Source organism: Dasypus novemcinctus, chromosome 3 (genome assembly GCF_030445035.2).
Source record: "Dasypus novemcinctus isolate mDasNov1 chromosome 3, mDasNov1.1.hap2, whole genome shotgun sequence".
Classification (NCBI taxonomy): Eukaryota; Metazoa; Chordata; class Mammalia; order Cingulata; family Dasypodidae; genus Dasypus; species Dasypus novemcinctus.
In genome coordinates, this window is record NC_080675.1 from 152,309,748 (window position 1) to 152,327,831 (window position 18,084).

Sequence of the window (18,084 nt, forward strand, 5' to 3'; positions counted from 1 at the left end):
TGTTTTACCAGTGGTGCCAATATTACTACTAAATAGAGAATTTATTTTCATAAAGGAAAAATAATTGCACTGGTAAGATGGTAGGCTCCTGTTTTCTGTTAACATCAGCAGTGTTTAGACTTTTTTTTCTTAGCCCACTCTACATTAGCCTTTACTTCCCATGCAGAAAGCTCTCAAGTAGTATTTTGTTGGTTGAAAATTTTTGGTTACCTATCTACTTTAGAAAATCTTTAACTTGAATTATTACTATTAATTCACTCCTTAAGACATTACTCACAATTTACCCGGGCCTCATAATTTGCTTGCCATTTGCTTTGCAGCACTGCCTTCTCCAGGGAGTCATTTTCATCAAGTCCAGCTATTGATTCATTAATCAGGCTATTGCTCTATTGAAAATAGAAGTCCATATTATTTTCAAACATAATAATTTTCTGCATTACCATTTGAGTTAATTTAATTAAAAATCTCTCATTTTTTTCAAATTGATGCATTCCAGCAAAGATGCTTGTAAAGCTCATTTCTGTTATGTGCATCCAATTTTCATATTAATTTCCTTTATAAAATCAACAGTATATTTTCATGGAAAAACTGTCAATGGGTTAAGCAATTGATGTAGACCTAGTAGCCAAGTCCTTCGGTGTTCTAGACATTGTAATTCAGGAGAGTCCTATTGAATACATTCCAGAACACTTTCAGAATTGTGTAGCACTTTCCTAATTTTGGAACTCATCTCCTGTGTCACCTTCTGGGACTTCAAATCTTGAGAAAGGCCTACAAGGGATAGGGATTATAGTATAGCATTCTACAAATCCATACCACAGTCTAACAATGTTTCTTAGACTGAAAATTCCTTCTGTAAATGTATTTACTTCTCCACTTGGTTAGTTCAGGAATTCAAGCCAGAAATACGATATTTAGAATTAGAGAAAAAGGAATATAATGCTCTAATAGATTTAACTCAATTGGGGGTTAGAGTCATGAGAGTTCAAATACCAGCTTTGCCAGTATTTGTTGTGAGAAAGCTATCTTAGGGTCTTATTGAACCATAGTTTTTTTCCATCTGAATAATGGCGAAAATATTCCTATCTCATAGTTGTTGTAAGTATGAAATGCTGATAATCTGTTAATGGGCTTTGTGAGGTCATACTCAAGAATGAGCTACACACCCCATTGTCTCAATAGGTAACTAATGGCATTTAGGACAGACTGCTAGATTGTCCTGCACATTGCAGGGTATGTAACAACCCTTGACCCACCCATTAAATACCAGTAGAGGCCCCCAATCATTGGAACAACCAAATGTGTCATTACATATTTTCACATGCCACATAGAGGGGTTCATATGACCCCCATTGAGAATTGTGTGTTAGCCAGTAGAGTTGTATAAAAACCCCTTCAGGGGTTCACTCTTTAGGTAATGAACTAAATAGAGAAAGTAGTAGTTCAGTACAATGTGCTAAGAACAACTATAGGAGTATGTACCAAATTTAGATGTAGCCCATCTACATCTCTGTAGTAATTAACTTTGTAGAGTAATTAACTCTGTAGAGGAGGATGCAAATTCCAAAAGGGTGTAACATCTCAGCCGGGTCTTAAAGAATAGATTAAGGGGAAAGCAGTTGTGGCTCAAATAAAAGAGCATCTACCTACCATATGGAGAGTCCAGGGTTCAATCCCCAGGCCGCCTGACCCGTATGGTGAGCTGGCCCACACGCAGTGCTGCCGTGCACAAGGAGTGCCGTGCCATGCAGGGTGTCCCCCGCATAGGGGTGCCCTACATGCAAGGAGAGCCCACAAGGAAAGCCACCCTGCACCAAAAAAGCATAGCCCACCCAGGAGTGGCGCTGCACACACAGAGAGCTGATGTAGCAAGATGACACAACAAAAAAAGCGACACAGTTTCCCAGTGCCGCATGACAAGAATGCAAGCGGTCACAGAAGAACACACAGTGAATGGACACAGAAAGCAGACAATGGGGGGGAAAGGGAGAGAAATAAATAAAATAAATCTTTTAAAAAAAAAAACTAGATTAAGGTTTGCCAGAATAACAAAGTAGGGGAACAGCGTCCTCTTAGACATAGAGCACAGTATGTTCAAGAGCATAGAACTCTGAAATAATAGAATGTGCTTAGGGAACTGTAAAAATGTTGATACCACTAGGGCTTAAAATGTTCTAATAACAAGAAAAAAATAGGACACTGTCAGAAAATACCAGAAATATTTAGGTATCAGTGAATTGGGAAACTAACTCAGGTAAAAGTAAAAAGTTACGTATTTCTTATTTATTTTACAGTGGGGGAGAGTTCTTATCAATTTCATTCATTCATCTTTTTTTTGCTGCCACTATTCAGATCTAAGTCCTATTGCTTTTGTTATTTTAATCAAACACAACAAGGAATTCAGTCTTTTACCACACTTTTATTACCATGTGCTTAGAACTTTGTTTATTGTAGATAAACATGTATGAGAGGAAATTTTGGGGAAGGAGTTGTTCTGAATCCCCTGCAAAACACTTGATGCTATCATAAATAAAAGAATAGCATCACTATTTTAAAAATATACTACATTTACTTACGTTTTATAAATATATTACATTTTCTTATATTCAGAGTCTGGGGCATGTCTTCATCGAATTACCACATTATATAAATGTTAAAACTCAGGTTTAAAAAGACTAAATGATTACCTTCAGTCATAAGTTAGCAGGGCTAGGACAGAGCATCCTATTCTGGTGTTCTTTCTTCCTTACTTTATTGCCTGCATGGTATCATCAGAGAGAAGTACTATCAGGCTGCAAGTATATCTGAGAGATATATGACTTTTGTCTTCAAAGAGCTTACATCATGATGGGGATGAAAAGAGTGATCTGTGAAATATTCTACCCTATACAACAAAATAAAATGAATCATGTAAGTGTAAGAGTCTATGAGGGTCCTTGACTGGATCTCTTACAAGGTTGATATTTGCAGGGTGGTAATGGCTTTGTTGTTTCTGTTGTGTGAACATTTAACTTTTACTGTTTTAATGAAAGTAATATATAATTTCATTGATATCTTATAAAAATTACTATAATCATTCTGGTGAATTGTGGGAGATAGGGCGTGTATTTTAGTTTTTTTCCTTTTGGTGAAGGAGATATTGTTTGATTTACTGGTTTGTAGTTTTCGATTTAAGGTATTTTATGGTTTATTTGTATGGGTATAAGAAACAGTCCATGGAATCATTTTTCCCACCTAGCAGTTTGGGGACCAGTGGTAAACAAAAGGAACTGATTTACAAGAAATTAGGAAAGGTGAACCAGAAACCACTATAGCTTTTTGCATGTATGAGACAAAATTTTCAGGGAAGATCTAGCAATGAAGTCTAAAAACAAAAAGACAGAATACCTGTGTTATTACCCTAAACACCATTTTTATTGCCCAAAATCATAGGACAAATATGGAGTAAATTTATCGTAGGATTTACTGTAGGGTATAACTTCCCATCTGTAACACATGTAGACATCATTGAGTTGGAACCCATGTGCCCCATTGAGTGTCCACCATATGATAGGTGCTTAATAAACATTAATAAATAGGATTTACCAGGGTGGGATGCAATTTAGAATACAACCCATTGTTAATAAACAACTGCTTATTTCTAGGCAGGATTATTTTAATATAATTCTATTTTTATACCAAGGTTTATTTAAAGTAAATAGTGCTCGCTTCGGGAGCACATATACTAAATTGGAATGATACAGTGAAGATGAGCATGGCCTGTGCACAAGTGTGACATGCAAATTCGTGAAGTGTTCCATATTTTAAAAAAAAAAAGTAAATAACTTCCCCCAAGACAATAACAGTAAAAAATTGTTTCGTAAGCTAATTAACCATAGTAATTGATAAATCATCTTCTCCATTTGACATATTAAAGCATTTTGTTTATGTCACAGAAGGGTTTACAGAGATGGTTACATTTGACAGCTGTTGTACCACTAATAAGATTAAAGAAATTAGTTGTGTCAGCTTTAATCTGTTCTTTAACACTGCAGACCACCTGGGGTCTTATCCAGAGCTAACGGGTCTAATTATCAATTTAAAATACATAACCAGATCCTACTTAAGACATATCTTAAAGACTTGCTAGTCATAGCTGTCTTATTATTAATAAATTTAAGCAAAAATAATGCTTTAGCACTGGAGTTTAAAAGTAAATTTAATGTATTAATTTGATACCCACATTTTTAGGTATATTATTGTAATCTTTGACATATACCATTTTCTCAGAAGGAGGTTAATTTCAGGAATTACAGGAAGTCTAATTAGGTTGGTGCTTAAAATATATATAGTTTCCCATCAAAAATTAGAATATGCTCCTGTAGAATAATTAGATTGCCTATTTTATTAGTCTTAACCAAATTCAACAGTTGAACAAAAATCTTTGAAGTGAACACATCTTGCTTAATTTCCTTATTCCTTACTCTGAGGCCTCAATATGATTAGGAAAATATTTTAATTTTAAACTTAATTTTGCTGTTATTAAATTGTTACATTGCAGAATATTATGTGCAATATCATAATCACTTGTCATAATTTCATGAGTTTTTATCCAAATTCATGTAGGATACATATAATTTACATCCCTACAGTGAGGATTGTTTGGTCTGGCAGCATTACTAACATCCCTTTCTTGAGCTCAGATTTGCTGTTCCCTTCACCAATCTCATCTAATATCAGAAGATGGAGCAGGGAAGTGGGGAAGACAATGTGGATTTACACTAGTCATCAGCATGCCAGTGGGAGAAATACAAAACAAGTGCCATTTCACCATGCTGTTCTACCCACAGGCTCACTGTATTTTCCCCGTTTATCCACAACTCATTCTTACCCAAATGTTTCATTTGTCCACTAGAAAAATATAATCATAATCTCCCAAATTCTGTCACTATTCTACCTTTTCTCCTGTAGATGTAAAAAAAAAAAAGTCAAAGCTAAAATATCTCTTTCTCCTCAAAATTTCAGCATCATTCCCCTGTCCCCTACTTACTTGATGACAACACATTTTCTTTGTAAGCAAGACTTGTTTATCTCATTGTACTAATTTCGTATCTTCTATTTTTCATCAGTAAGATAACATTTTAAAAGGATGTCTTTTTTTTTTTATTACTATAGAGAGTTTTAATTGCTGAGGTTTGTTTTAGTTACCTAGCTGCTAAAACAAATACCGTACAGTGGGTTGGCTTAAACAATGGGAATTTATTGGCTTACAGTTTTGCAGCAAGGAGAAGTCCAAAATTGAGGCATCAGCAAGGTGATGCTTTCTCTCCAAAGACTGCAGCATTCTGAGGTTGGCTGCTGGTGAGCCTTGGTCCTTGTCCTTGGTTTTCCCATCACATGGTAGTGCACATGTGGTGTCTTCTTTTTTCTCTTCTGGGTTGCATTGACTTCCAGCTTCTGTTTGCTCCTCATGGCTTTCTTTCTTTTTTTAAAATAATCTTTATTGAGCAATTATTATATGCCATATACTGCACCAAGTTCTTACTGCACATATGAGTTTTTAAAAATATATACACATTTAGCAAAGTAAAAGGACAAATGCTGTTTACCAAAATATTAACATTGGTTATTTCAAGAGAGTAGTTGATGATTGATTTTTCTTACCACTACCGGCAGCCCTCTTTTTGTTTTTTATTTTTTTTATTTTGTTTTTTATTTTTGTTTTAATAACACTTTTTTTTCATTCAAGTTAATAGATCACATAGAAGGTTACATTAAAAAAACATAAGAGGTTCCCATATAATCTACACCCCACCCCCCCACCCCCATCGGTTTTGTAAATTGTATTTTTTTGAAGATACATACAGCACAAAAAAGGTTACATTATAAAAAACATAAGAGGTTCCCATATATCCCCCATCCCCCCACCCCCCTCCTCCCACACCAACAACCTCCCCCATCATTGCAGCACATTCATGGTAGTCAGTGAACACATTTTGGAGCACTGCTGTACCACATGGATAATAGTTTACCCTGTAGTTCACACTCTCACCCATTACATTCAGTGGGTTATGGCAGGATATATAATGTCCAGCATCTGACCCTGCATATCATTTAGGACAACTCCAAGTCCCAAAAATGCCCCCTCATCACATCTCTTCTTTCCACTCCCTGCCCTCAGCAACTACTGTGTGCACTTTCTCCCCGTCAATGATACAGTTTTTTCCATTAGTAGTCATAATAGTTTTATAGTAGAATATCAGTAAGTCCACTCTAATCCATATTTTATTCCTCCATTCTGTGGGCCCTGGGATCGTGATGTCCACTCCACCTCTATGTTGTGAGGGGGCTTAGATTCCACATGGATGATAGATGCAATTCTCCTGCTTGCAGTTGTAGGTACTCTCAGTTCCCTAGTGTGGTGTTTGACCATCCTCACCTCCCTGTTAGCTGACCTGCAAAAGTCCAACTAACCAGAGAGTAGGAGTTGCAACTCTGCTGAGGCTCAGGGCCCAGCTGTCACATGGACAGTCCAGAGATTCAAGTCTCTGATTATACACCAACCCTAGCACCAACCAAAGTTCAGTAAAAGTGACACAAGAGTCATGTGTAAAAAGGTCACATCTGAGTCCAACTCCATCACGGATGTCCATATATTTAAGACCACATAGGACTTCTTTTTTTTTTAAAGATTTATTTATTTATTTAATTTCCCCCCCTCCCCTGGTTGTCTGTTCTTGGTGTCTATTTGTTGCGTCTTGTTTCTTTGTCTGCTTTTGTTTCTTTGTCCGCTTCTGTTGTCGTCAGCGGCACGGGAAGTGTGGGCGGCGCCATTCCTTGGCAGGCTGCACTTTCTTTTCACGCTGGGCGGCTTTCCTCACGGGTGCACTCCTTGCACGTGGGGCCCCCGCACGCGGGGGACACCCTGCGTGGCACGGCACTCCTTGCGCGCATCAGCACTGCGCATGGCCAGCTCCACACGGGTCAAGGAGGCCCGGGGTTTGAACCGCAGACCTCCCATATGGTAGACGGACGCCCTAACCACTGGGCCAAAGTCCGTTTCCCAGGACTTCTTTTACAAATACATTTTTCATGCTACATACTATTTTATTCTACTTTTATTCATAATATTTTATTTTGATCATTACTGTACATATAAATCAATTTGTTACAACACACCCAATGGAACATTATTAAAATGAGACACTGTTGAAAATTTCTCCCTGACCACAGTAAATAAATTTATAAATGTAACCAGGTAACTATTTTTCTGTTAACAGCCTATAAGCACTCTGTGTTGTTTTGATTTGAAACGCATTGTTTTAATAATATATACCATTCATTGTACCTTTTGTGGAGGAAAACTAGGAGGTTGTTCTGATGCTATCACCTATTTCTAAATGAAAGTTGGTTTTTACTAATTTTAAAAATTTAAAGGTCGTAAACTTCCCACTCATTTTCTAAGCAAGATAGTGTGACTTCTTTGTCTTTTTTTTAGGTAAGGAGGAGAACAATACATTATATCATTCTGTCACTCAGTATATATTTTTTAGTTCGTACTATGGATCAGAAAGTCTTTTAGGTACAGTAGATGCATCACTGAATAAAACAGTTAATAAACAAATGTAAAGAAGATTTGACTATACACTTCACCAAAGTAGATATACAGATGACAAATAATTAAATGCAAAGATGTTCAACACCATTAAGAAATGATACATCAATATTCCTATTAGAGTAACTTTGTAAAAAAAATAACCTTGAAGGTGGTGAGGTAGGAAACTCTATGAGAACAATTAATAAATAGGCAGAAACTACCTGAATCAATTGTTTTGAAACCCAGGGAACAGAAGAACACTGTACAGCATTCAGGGAAGAGCAGGAGGAAGAGACTGGTAAGTTACAGTAAATGCCCATAAATTGCTCTGTCTGTGCTACAGTTCCTAACACTATTCTCCACTTTCACAGCAGGCATCAGTGGGGTCCAGCCCCTGGAATAGCTTGCTAGTGACAGAAAGGGACATAAAAATCCACTTCCCCAAGATCTGGGATGGGCACAGGCCAATCACTCATCACAGGTTTTGATTGGCTACCTCGGGTCACTGGGGGCCCAGCTCTGAGAATGGCCATTGTTCCAAACTGCCCTACAAAGGCAGTGGAGGAGATTTAAAGACGGTGCACTTCCTCAGAGCTGGGGAGGACATTGAAAGGCTGCATTTACTGGGCAGGTCAAGAAAATACAGCTCCAGGAAACATGGGAAAGCAGCTCCTGGAGCCCCTTCCTGGTCCCTCCCTCATGCCCTCTCCAGGGCAGCTTAAACCCAGTCAGCACTCCTTTTTTTTTTTGGGTCCCTGGGAAAGACTGACAGGAAATTCCTCTCTGCCATTACCCCACTCCCAGAAATTTGCCTTCTAGGCAAGAGCAGCTTGAGATAAGACAACAGTGCAAGAAACAATTGAGGCAGAAGGCCTAGGGTAAAGACTTACTGTGCTTTAAGTCCAGCAGTGTAACACTAGCAGAAGGAAAAGGTATGTCTCCCTGGAAGTAGAGGACACTCCTAAGGCCACTAGCAAGCACAAGCCCAGAACAGGACACACACCTAGAAACCACAGAGGACTTTCCTCTTTGCATTCACTTTGCATCTGCCTGATAGTAGTGCTAATACTCAAGAAAATCTCTTTCATATCACCAGCTGCATTACAAACACAAGAAACAGACCTCTTAGGGAATAAATCTGGGAGTAAAGGTTTTAAAATATTAAAAAGTACAGTGTACAAGAAAATAGTATAAGACAAAAAACAGGAAATGATGGCCCATCCAAAGGAACAAGATAAAAATCCAGAAAATACCAACAAAGAAGACAAGATTACAGTATACTAGACAAAGACTTCATGCTCTTCAGTATGCTCAGGAAGATGAAGGAAAATACCAAGAAAGAACTAAAGATATCAGGAAAACAATGAATGGACAATAGAGAATCTCAATAAAGAAAAATTTTAAAAAGGAACCAAACAGAACTACTGGAGTTGAAGACATCGATACTTGAAATGAAGAATTCCCAGGAGTGTTTCAGCAGCACATTGGAGATGGCAGAAGAATGAATCAGCAAGCTCCAAGTCAAAACAATTGAAAGGAGTCAGGCTGAGGAGTAGGGAAAAAAATTTTTAAACAAAAAATAATAGCCAAAGAGATCTCTGGGGTACCTTTTTTTTTTTTAAGATTTTTTTCTTTCCTTTTTTTATTACTCTCCCCTTCCTTCTCCCCCTCTGCCCCCACCCCCAGTTGTCTGCTCTCTGTGTCCATTTACTGTGTGTTCTTCTGGGTCTGCTTGTATTCTTGTCAGCAGCACCGGAATCTGTGTCTCTTTTTGTTGCGTCATCTTGCTGCGTCAGCTCTTCGTGTGTATGGTGCCATTCCTGGGCAGGCTGTACTTTTTTTGCACTGACCAGCTCTTCTTATGGGGCGTACTTCTTGTGCATGGGGCTCCCCTACACGGGGAACACCCCAGTGTTGCACGGCACTCCTTGTGTGCATCAGCACTGGACATGGGCCAGCTCATCACACACGTCAGGAGGCCCTGGGTTTGGACCTCCCATGTGGTAGGCATATGCCCTATCCGTTGGTCCAAATCCACTTCCCTGGGGTACCTTTAAGCATACTGATATGTGCATTATGGGGGTCCCAGAAGGAGAAGAATGAAAGGGGCAGAAGTAATATCCAAGGAAACTGACAAAACTTTCCAAACTTAGCAAAAGATGTAAATATGCACATCAAAGAAGCCCAAGAACACAATAAAGGATAAATTTGAAGGAAAATATGCCCCATGACACACTGATCACACTATGGAATGCAAAGGAACAAGGAGAGAGTTCTGAAAACAGCAAGAGAAAAGCAGCATGTTATGTACAAGGTTGTTCCAATTAGATTAGCTGCAAATTTTTCACCAGAAACCATAGAAGCAAAAAGGCAATGGGCTAATAAAGTACTGAAAGAAAACAATTCCCAACCAAGAACTTTCTATCTGGTGAGACTTTCTTTAAAAAAATGAGGGAGAGGGAAACGGGCTTGGCCCAGTGGTTAGGGCACCTGTCTACCACATGGGAGGTCCGCGGTTCAAACCCCGGGCCTCCTTGACCTGTGTGGAGCTGGCCCATGTGCAGTGCTGATGCGCGCAAGGAGTGCCGTGCCACACAGGGGTGTCCCCCCGCATAGAGGAGCCCCACGCGCAAGGAGTGCGCCCGTAAGGAGAGCCGCCCAGCGCGAAAGAAAGTGCAGCCTGCCCAGGAATGGCGCTGCCCACACTTCCCGTGCCGCTGACAACAGAAGCGGACAAAAGAAACAAGACACAGCAAATAGACACAGAGAACAGACAACCGGGGCAGGGGAGGGGGGGAGGGATTAAATAAATAAATCTTTTAAAAAAAAAAAATGAGGGAGAGATTCAAACATTCCTAGATAAACAAAAGCTGAGGTAATTTATCACTACTAGACTTGCCCTACAAACAGTGCTAAAGAGAGTTCTTCAGACTGAAAGAAAAGAGTAGACAGTGGTTCATAGCAGTATAATAAAGACCAGTAGTGAAGAGAACCTTTTAAGTAATTATAAATACCAGCACTATTGTATTGTGTTTTTTGTTTGTTTGTAACACCACTTCTTACTGCCTGCAGGTGCTAAAATGGAAATGCATAAAATAATGCTGAATCTACAGTTTGGGATGTAAAATGTGCAAACATAATGTGTAAAAGAAAAATAAAGATAGAAAGGAGGGGTGTGTGTACCATGTATGTGAATGCTATTGACATCAACTTGGTATCAAATCATATATGAATGTTACATATTTAGAATCATGAACTTTAACCCATGGTAACAAGGAAAATAAATGAAAAATACACCCAGGTAGAAATGAAAAGAAACTCATTATGATATAATACAAAAATAAATATGAAGGTAGACATTAATGGAAGAATTGAGGGTCAGAAAAGGCATAAGACTTAGAAACACTAAATAACAAAATGGCAGAAGAATGTCCTGCATTATTAGTAGTGACTTGAACTGAAAGGATGGAAAAGTATATACCATGCAAGTAGTAACCAAAAAAGAGCTGGGATAGCGATAGCTACACTAATGAATACAAAATAGACTTTAAGTCAAAAAGTGTTATGAGGGGCAAAATTGGTCAGTGCATACTGATAAAAGAGTCAGTTCAACAAGAAGATGTAAAATTATATAGGCACCTGACAGTAAAGCCCCAAAATATATAAAGCAAATACTGACAGATTAGAAGAGAAACATTGAAGGTTCTACCTTAATTGTAGGAGTTTTTTTTTTTAATTTTTAAATTTAAAAACAAAGATTTTTTTAATTAAAGTTATTAGGTCACAAGAAATGTTACATTAAAAAACAAAAACAAGAAACATAAGAGGTTCCCATATAACCCACTCCCCACCCCCCACCACATCATTTTTGTAAATTGTATTTTTTTAAGACATATACATCACAAAAAAATGTTACACTAAAAAATATAAAAGGTTCCTGTATACCCCCCACCCCCCCACCCCACTCCTCCCACACCAACAACCTCCCTCATCATTGCAGCACACTCATTGCACTCAGTGAACACATTTTGGGGCACTGCTGCACTACACAGATAATAGTTTACCCTGTAGTTTGCACTCTCCCACAGTACATTCAGTGGGTTATGGTGGGATATATAATGTCCAGCATCTGACCCTGCAATATCATTAAGGAGATTTTAATATACTGCTTTCAATAATGAATAGAACATGAAAACAGAATATCTGTATGGAAATAAAGATTTGAGATACTCTAAAACAACTAGACATAACAGACATGTCTAGAACACTTCTCCCAACAATATCAGAAACACATTCTTCTGGGTACACATGGATCATTTCCAGGATAGACCATATCTTAGGTCATAAAACAATTCTCAATAAATTCAAAAATATTGAAATCACACAATGTATCTTCTCCAACCATAATGGAATGGCACTAAAAATAAGTAACAGAGGGACAAATGGAAAATTCATGAATATGTGGAAATTAAACATAATACTCTTAACCAATGAGTTAAAGAGGAAATTACAAGGGAAATTAGGAAATACCCTGAGGTAAATGGAAATGAAAAAAACAACTTACCAAAACTTAGGGGATACAGCAAAGGCAGTGCTGATCTAAATGCTTACACCAAAAAAAGGAAAGATTTCAAATCAGAGTCCCAACCGCCATTCTTTAAGAACTAGAGAAAGAAGAGCAAACTAAGCACAAAGCAAGCAGAAGGAAGGAAATAACAAAGATAATAACAGAGATACAGAGATAAAATAGAGAATTGGGGGGGGGGGGAATCAACAAAACCAAAAGTTGGTTCATTGAAAAGATCAATAAAACTGACAAACCTAGGAAGTGGATGTGGCTCAAATGAAGACCTCTGCTTACCATATGGGAGGACCCAGTTTCGGTCCCTGCGGCCTCCTGACGAGAAAGAGAAAGCATGCCTGCACGAGTACCTGCACAGTGAGCCAAGTGCCCACATGGTGAGCCAAGTGCCTGCATGGTGAACTGAGTGCCCACGTGAGAGCCCATGTGATGAGCTGAGTGTCCGCATGATGAGCCAAGTGCCTGCATGAGTGCCTTCATGGTGAGCCAGTGCCCGCACAGGTGAGTCACGTAGCAAGATGATGACGAAACAAAAGAGAGACAAAGGGGAGAGTCAAAGTGAAGCGCAGCAGAAACCAGGAACTGTGGTGGCGCCATTGACAGGAAACCCCTCTCCACATCAGAGGTCTCTAGGATCGAATCCTGCTGAATCCTAGAGGAGAAAGATAAGAAGAGAAGACAAAAAAGAGAAATAGATACAGAAGATCACACAGCAAATGGACATAGACAGCAAAAAGAGCAGGGCAGGGGAGGGGGAGAGGGAGGAGGGAAAGAAAAAGAAAACCTGACAAACCTTTAGCTAGACTATTAAGTAAAAAGAGAAAGAACACGAATGACTAAATATAGAAGTGCAAATGGGAGCATCACTACCGACCCCACTGAAATTAAAAGGTCTTTGAGAGGATATTAACAACTATAGGCCAACAAATTGGATAATCTAGATGAAATGGATAAATTCCTAGAAAAACAAAACTACCTGTACTAATTCAAGAAGAAATAGAAGATCTCAACAAGCCATTAACTACTAAAGAGAATGAATTAGTAATCAAAAACCTCCCACCAGAGAGAAGCCCAGAATCAGATGGCTTCACAGGTGAATTTTACCGAACATTCCAAAAGGAATTAACACCCGTCCTGTTCATACCTTTCCAAAAATAATTGAAGAGGAGGAAACACTCCCTAATTCATTCAAATGAGGATAAAAATAACCCATATACCAAACCCAAATAAAAATACCACAAGGAAAGAAAATTTTAGATGAGTATCTCTCATGAGCATACATGCAAAAATCCTCAACAAAATACTAGCAAACCAAGTACAATAATAGCACATTAAAAGAATTATATTCTGTGAGCACATGGAATTTATTCCAGGTTCCCAAGGGTGGTTCAACATGAGAAAATCAATTAATGTAATATACCACATCAACAGAATGACAGGGAAAAAGTATGATTACCTTATATGATGCAGAAAAGGCACTCCTTTCTTGATAAAAACACTTAGAAAACTAGGAATAGAAAAAACTTCCTCAGCATGATAAAGGGCATATATGAAAAACCCACAGCTAACATCCTACTTAATTTGAAAGACTGAAAGCTTTCCCTCCAAAATCGGGAACAAGACAGGGATGCTTACTGTCACCCCTCTTATTCAGCATTGTCCTGGAAGTTCTAACCAGAGCAGTTAGACAAGAAAAATAAATCAATAGCATCCAAGTTGACAGGAAAGAAGTAAAGCTTCCATTGTTTGCAGAAGACATGATCCTCTTTACAGAAAATCCCAAAACATCCAAAAATGAATAAATAAATAAATGAATTCAGCAAAGTGCTGGGGTAAAATATCAACACCCAAAAATCAGTAGTGTTTTTCTATACTGTAGTGATGAAAAATTGGAAGAAGAAATGAAGAGAAAAATCCATTTATGGTAGCTGCTAAAAGAATCAAATATCTAGGAATAAATCTAACCAAGGATGTAAAAGACATGTATGTAGAAAACTATAAAACATTGCTAGAAATAAAAAAGACCTAAGTCAAAGGAAGGACATTCATGCAGTCAAAGGATATCACACCCAGAGGAATAGGTTAGCTTACAAACAATCTTTTTCTTTTTGGGTTTCACAGATATCAAACTACCACACATATATAGGACCTGTACACAGAAAACTACAAATGTTGCTTAGAGAAATCAAAGAAGACCTAAGTAAATATAAGGAAATTCCATGTTTACAGATTCAGTGCAATCCTGATCAAAATTCCAACAACCTATTGTATGGAAGAGAAAACATCAATTATAACATTTATTTGAAAGGGAAATGGTCCCAGAATAGCCAAAAACATCTACAAAAAAATTAACAAGGCTGGAGGATTTGTGCTGCCTGACATTAAAGCTTATTAAAAAGCTACAGTGGTCAAAACAGCATGGTACTGGCATAAAGATAGATATATCAATCAATGGAATAAAATTGAGAGTTTGGAATTAGACCCTCACATCTATATTCAATTGATTTTTGACAAGGCTTACCAAATCCATTCATCTGGGACAGAACAGTCTTTTCAACAAATAACATTGGGAGAATTGGATATACATATCCAAAAGATTCAAAGTGGACTCCCATTTCACACCTTATACAAAAATTAACTCAAAATGCATCAAAGATCTAAATGTAAGAACCAGGACCATAAAACTCCCAGAAGAAAATGTAGGAAAGCATCTTCAAGATCTTACGGTAGGCAGTGGTTTCTTAGACCTTATACCCAGTGCATGAAGAATGCAAGAAAAAATTGACAAATGGGACCTCCTCAAAATTGAATGTGTTTGTGCTTCAAAGGACTTTGTCAAGAAGGTGAAAAAGCAGCCTACTGAATGGGAGAAAATATTTGTAAACCAATATCCCATAAGGGTTTAATATCCAGAATATATAAAGAAATCCTACAATTCAACAATAAAAAGACTTGAATAGGCATTTCTCCAAAGAAAGTATACAAATAGCCAGAAAGCACAATGAAAGTTGCTCAACATCATTACCCATCAGGGAAATGCAAATCAAAACCACAATGAGATATCATTTCACACCTACTAGAATGGCCCCTACTAAAAAAACAGAAAACTAAAAGTGTTGGAGAAGAAGTGGAGAAATGGGATCACTTATTCACCGTTAGTGGGAATGTAGAATGGTGCAGCCACTGTGAAAGACAGTGTGGCTGTTCCTCAGAAAACTAAGTATAAAATTGTCATATGATCCGGCAGTACTCCTACTAGGTCTATACTGACAGCACTTACAGCAGGCATGGGAACAGACATTTGCACACCAACGTTCCTAGTGGCATTATTCACAGTTGCCAAGAGATGGAAACAAGCCAAGTGTCCATCAACCAATGAAGAGATAAACAAAATATGATATATACATATGATGGAATATTATTCAGCTCTAAGGAATTATATCCTGATGCATGCGACAGAATGGATGAACCTTGAGGACATTGTATTGAGTGAAATAAGCCAGACACAAAAGGACAAATATTGAATGGTCTCACTAAAATGAACTGATTATAATGAGTAAACAATTAGAGTTAAGATCTAACGTATAGATTACCAGGAAATCGAATGAGGGTAGAGAACAGGAAGCTGAAGTAGAATTTTTAAGAAGGTGATTGTAAATATTTTGGAAATGGATAGACGGTAACACATTATTGTGAATGTAATTGACAGCACTGATTTATGGATGTGATTGTGGTTAAAAGGGGACGTTTAGAGTCATATATGTCAATAGAAGGAAAGCTAGAGGATAAACATGGGACTGTAGAACACTGTGAACCCAGTTGGGGATGATGACTGCATTTAATAGTACAAATATAAGAATGTTCTTCCATAAACTAAAACAAATGTACATCACTATTACAAGGTATTAATAATAGGGTGGTATGTGGGAAAAATACAACTAATGCAGACTATGACTACAGTTAACAGCAATATTGTAATTTTTTTTCTTCAGTTGTAACAAAGGTACTATACCAATGCCTAAGGGTCAATAATAGGAGGATATAAGTGGTATGGGATTTTTCTTTTTGGAGTAAAAAAATGTTCTAAAATTTGTTGTGATGATGAATGCACAACTCTGATTATACTGAGAGCCACTGATTGTACATTTTGGGTAGATTGTCATGGTGTGTGAATAAAATTGTTTTTAAAAAAATTCAAGTGCATAAGAAAAAAGTTGCTATATTATTTTAAAGTCATGTTATTGTGAATTTCATTTTAACAATTACTGTAGCTGAACTAGCAAATATTGTTGTATTAGAACTGACTAATCTGCATAAATGGAATTTGCCTGAAAGGTGAGTCTTTAGCCTAAATATTTTGTGGAAATAAAATGTGCCAATAGGAAGATCTATTCAACCACACACAAAAAAAGAATTTTTTGCATGCTGTACACATTTAAACCTCGTATATTTGAATTTTTCTTTAGTTGATATGATGTTTTGGTAAAAAAATTAGAATGTTTGGAAAAAAAAAAAGAAGGTATGAAGTTCTTATACAAGTAACAACATGGATGAACCTTGCCAGACACAAAATGACATATATTATATCATCTCTCTGATGTAAAATAATTAGAATAAACAAACCCATAGATGCAGAATCTAGAATATAGGTCACCAGGAGGATGTGGTGGAGCTAGGGAACAGGAAATAAAGCTTAAAATGTACAGTTTCTATTGGGGATAATAGAAAAGTTATGGTAATGGATGGTGGCACAACATTGTGGATGTAAATAACAGCACTGAATTGTGAATTATGTATTTGAATGTGGTTAAAGGGAAATTTTTAGGTTACATATATGTTACTAGAATAATTTTTTTTAAATCTATGGAACTGCACATCACAGTGAACCCTAATTTAAATCATAGACAACAGTTTATACTACAGTTATAAAAACATGCTTTCATCTGTTTTAAGAAATGTACACTTCTTGCATGTTGTTAATAACAGGATACTATATTGGAATGCTGTATTTTATGCATGATCAATCTGTAAATCCATAACTTCTCTGTATTAGCCAAAAGAGATGCTGATGCAAAGTACCAGAAATCTGTTGACTTTTATAAAGGGTATTTATTTGGGGTAGAACTTACAGTCACAAGTCCCTAAAGTGTCCAACTCAAAGTACCATAAGGTACTTTCTCACCCAAAGTCATTTGCGTCTGTGAGGGTTCAGCCTGCCTTCTTCCTCTTAAGGCTCCATGGTCCCAGCTTCTTCCATTCTCAGCTGTAGGCTGGCATAACGTTTGCCTCTCTTCCCAGGGCTCATTTCTTTCCAGGCTCAGCTTCTCTGGTCTCTTCACAAGGTGTCAGCTGTAAACTATCTGGCTCATCTTTCTTCCCAGGCTTTAGGAGCCTCTGCATATCTTCTCTTTGTATCTACTTCCATTTGTTCTTTTTTTTTTTTTTTTTTTAAAGATTTATTTATTTAATTCCCCCCCCCTCCCCTGGTTTTCTGTTCTTGGTGTCTATTTGCTGCGTCTTGTTTCTTTGGCCACTTCTGTTGTCCTCAGTGGCACGGGAAGTGTGGGCGGCGCCATTCCTGGGCAGGCTGCACTTTCTTTTCACGCTGGGCGGCTTTCCTCACGGGCGCACTCCTTGCGCGTGGGGCTCCCCCACGCGGGGGACACCCTTGCGTGGCACGGCACTCCTTGCACGCATCAGCGCCGCACATGGCCAGCTCCACACGGGTCAAGGAGGCCCAGGGTTTGAACCGCGGACCTCCCATATGGTAGACGGACGCCCTAACCACTGGGCCAAAGTCCGTTTCCCTCCATTTGTTCTTGATTGAGCATCCATTTATATATCCTACCAAGGAGGGCAGGGACTCAACCCTGCATACCCTAATGACTTGGTCAAATCAAAACCCTAATCTTAAGATTAATTTTAA

General features: G+C 37.9%; 1 protein-coding gene and 1 non-coding gene across 7 annotated transcripts in view; both read left to right on the plus strand.

Moving 5' to 3' along the window:
- The window catches only part of SCAPER (S-phase cyclin A associated protein in the ER), a 616,772-nt gene that overhangs the window by 486,763 nt on the left and 111,925 nt on the right, over positions 1–18,084 (plus strand). The window lies entirely within an intron of this gene.
- On the plus strand, positions 3,701–3,806 carry LOC111766485 (U6 spliceosomal RNA). The gene has a single exon (XR_002798522.2). It is a non-coding gene; the product is annotated as a U6 spliceosomal RNA (small nuclear RNA).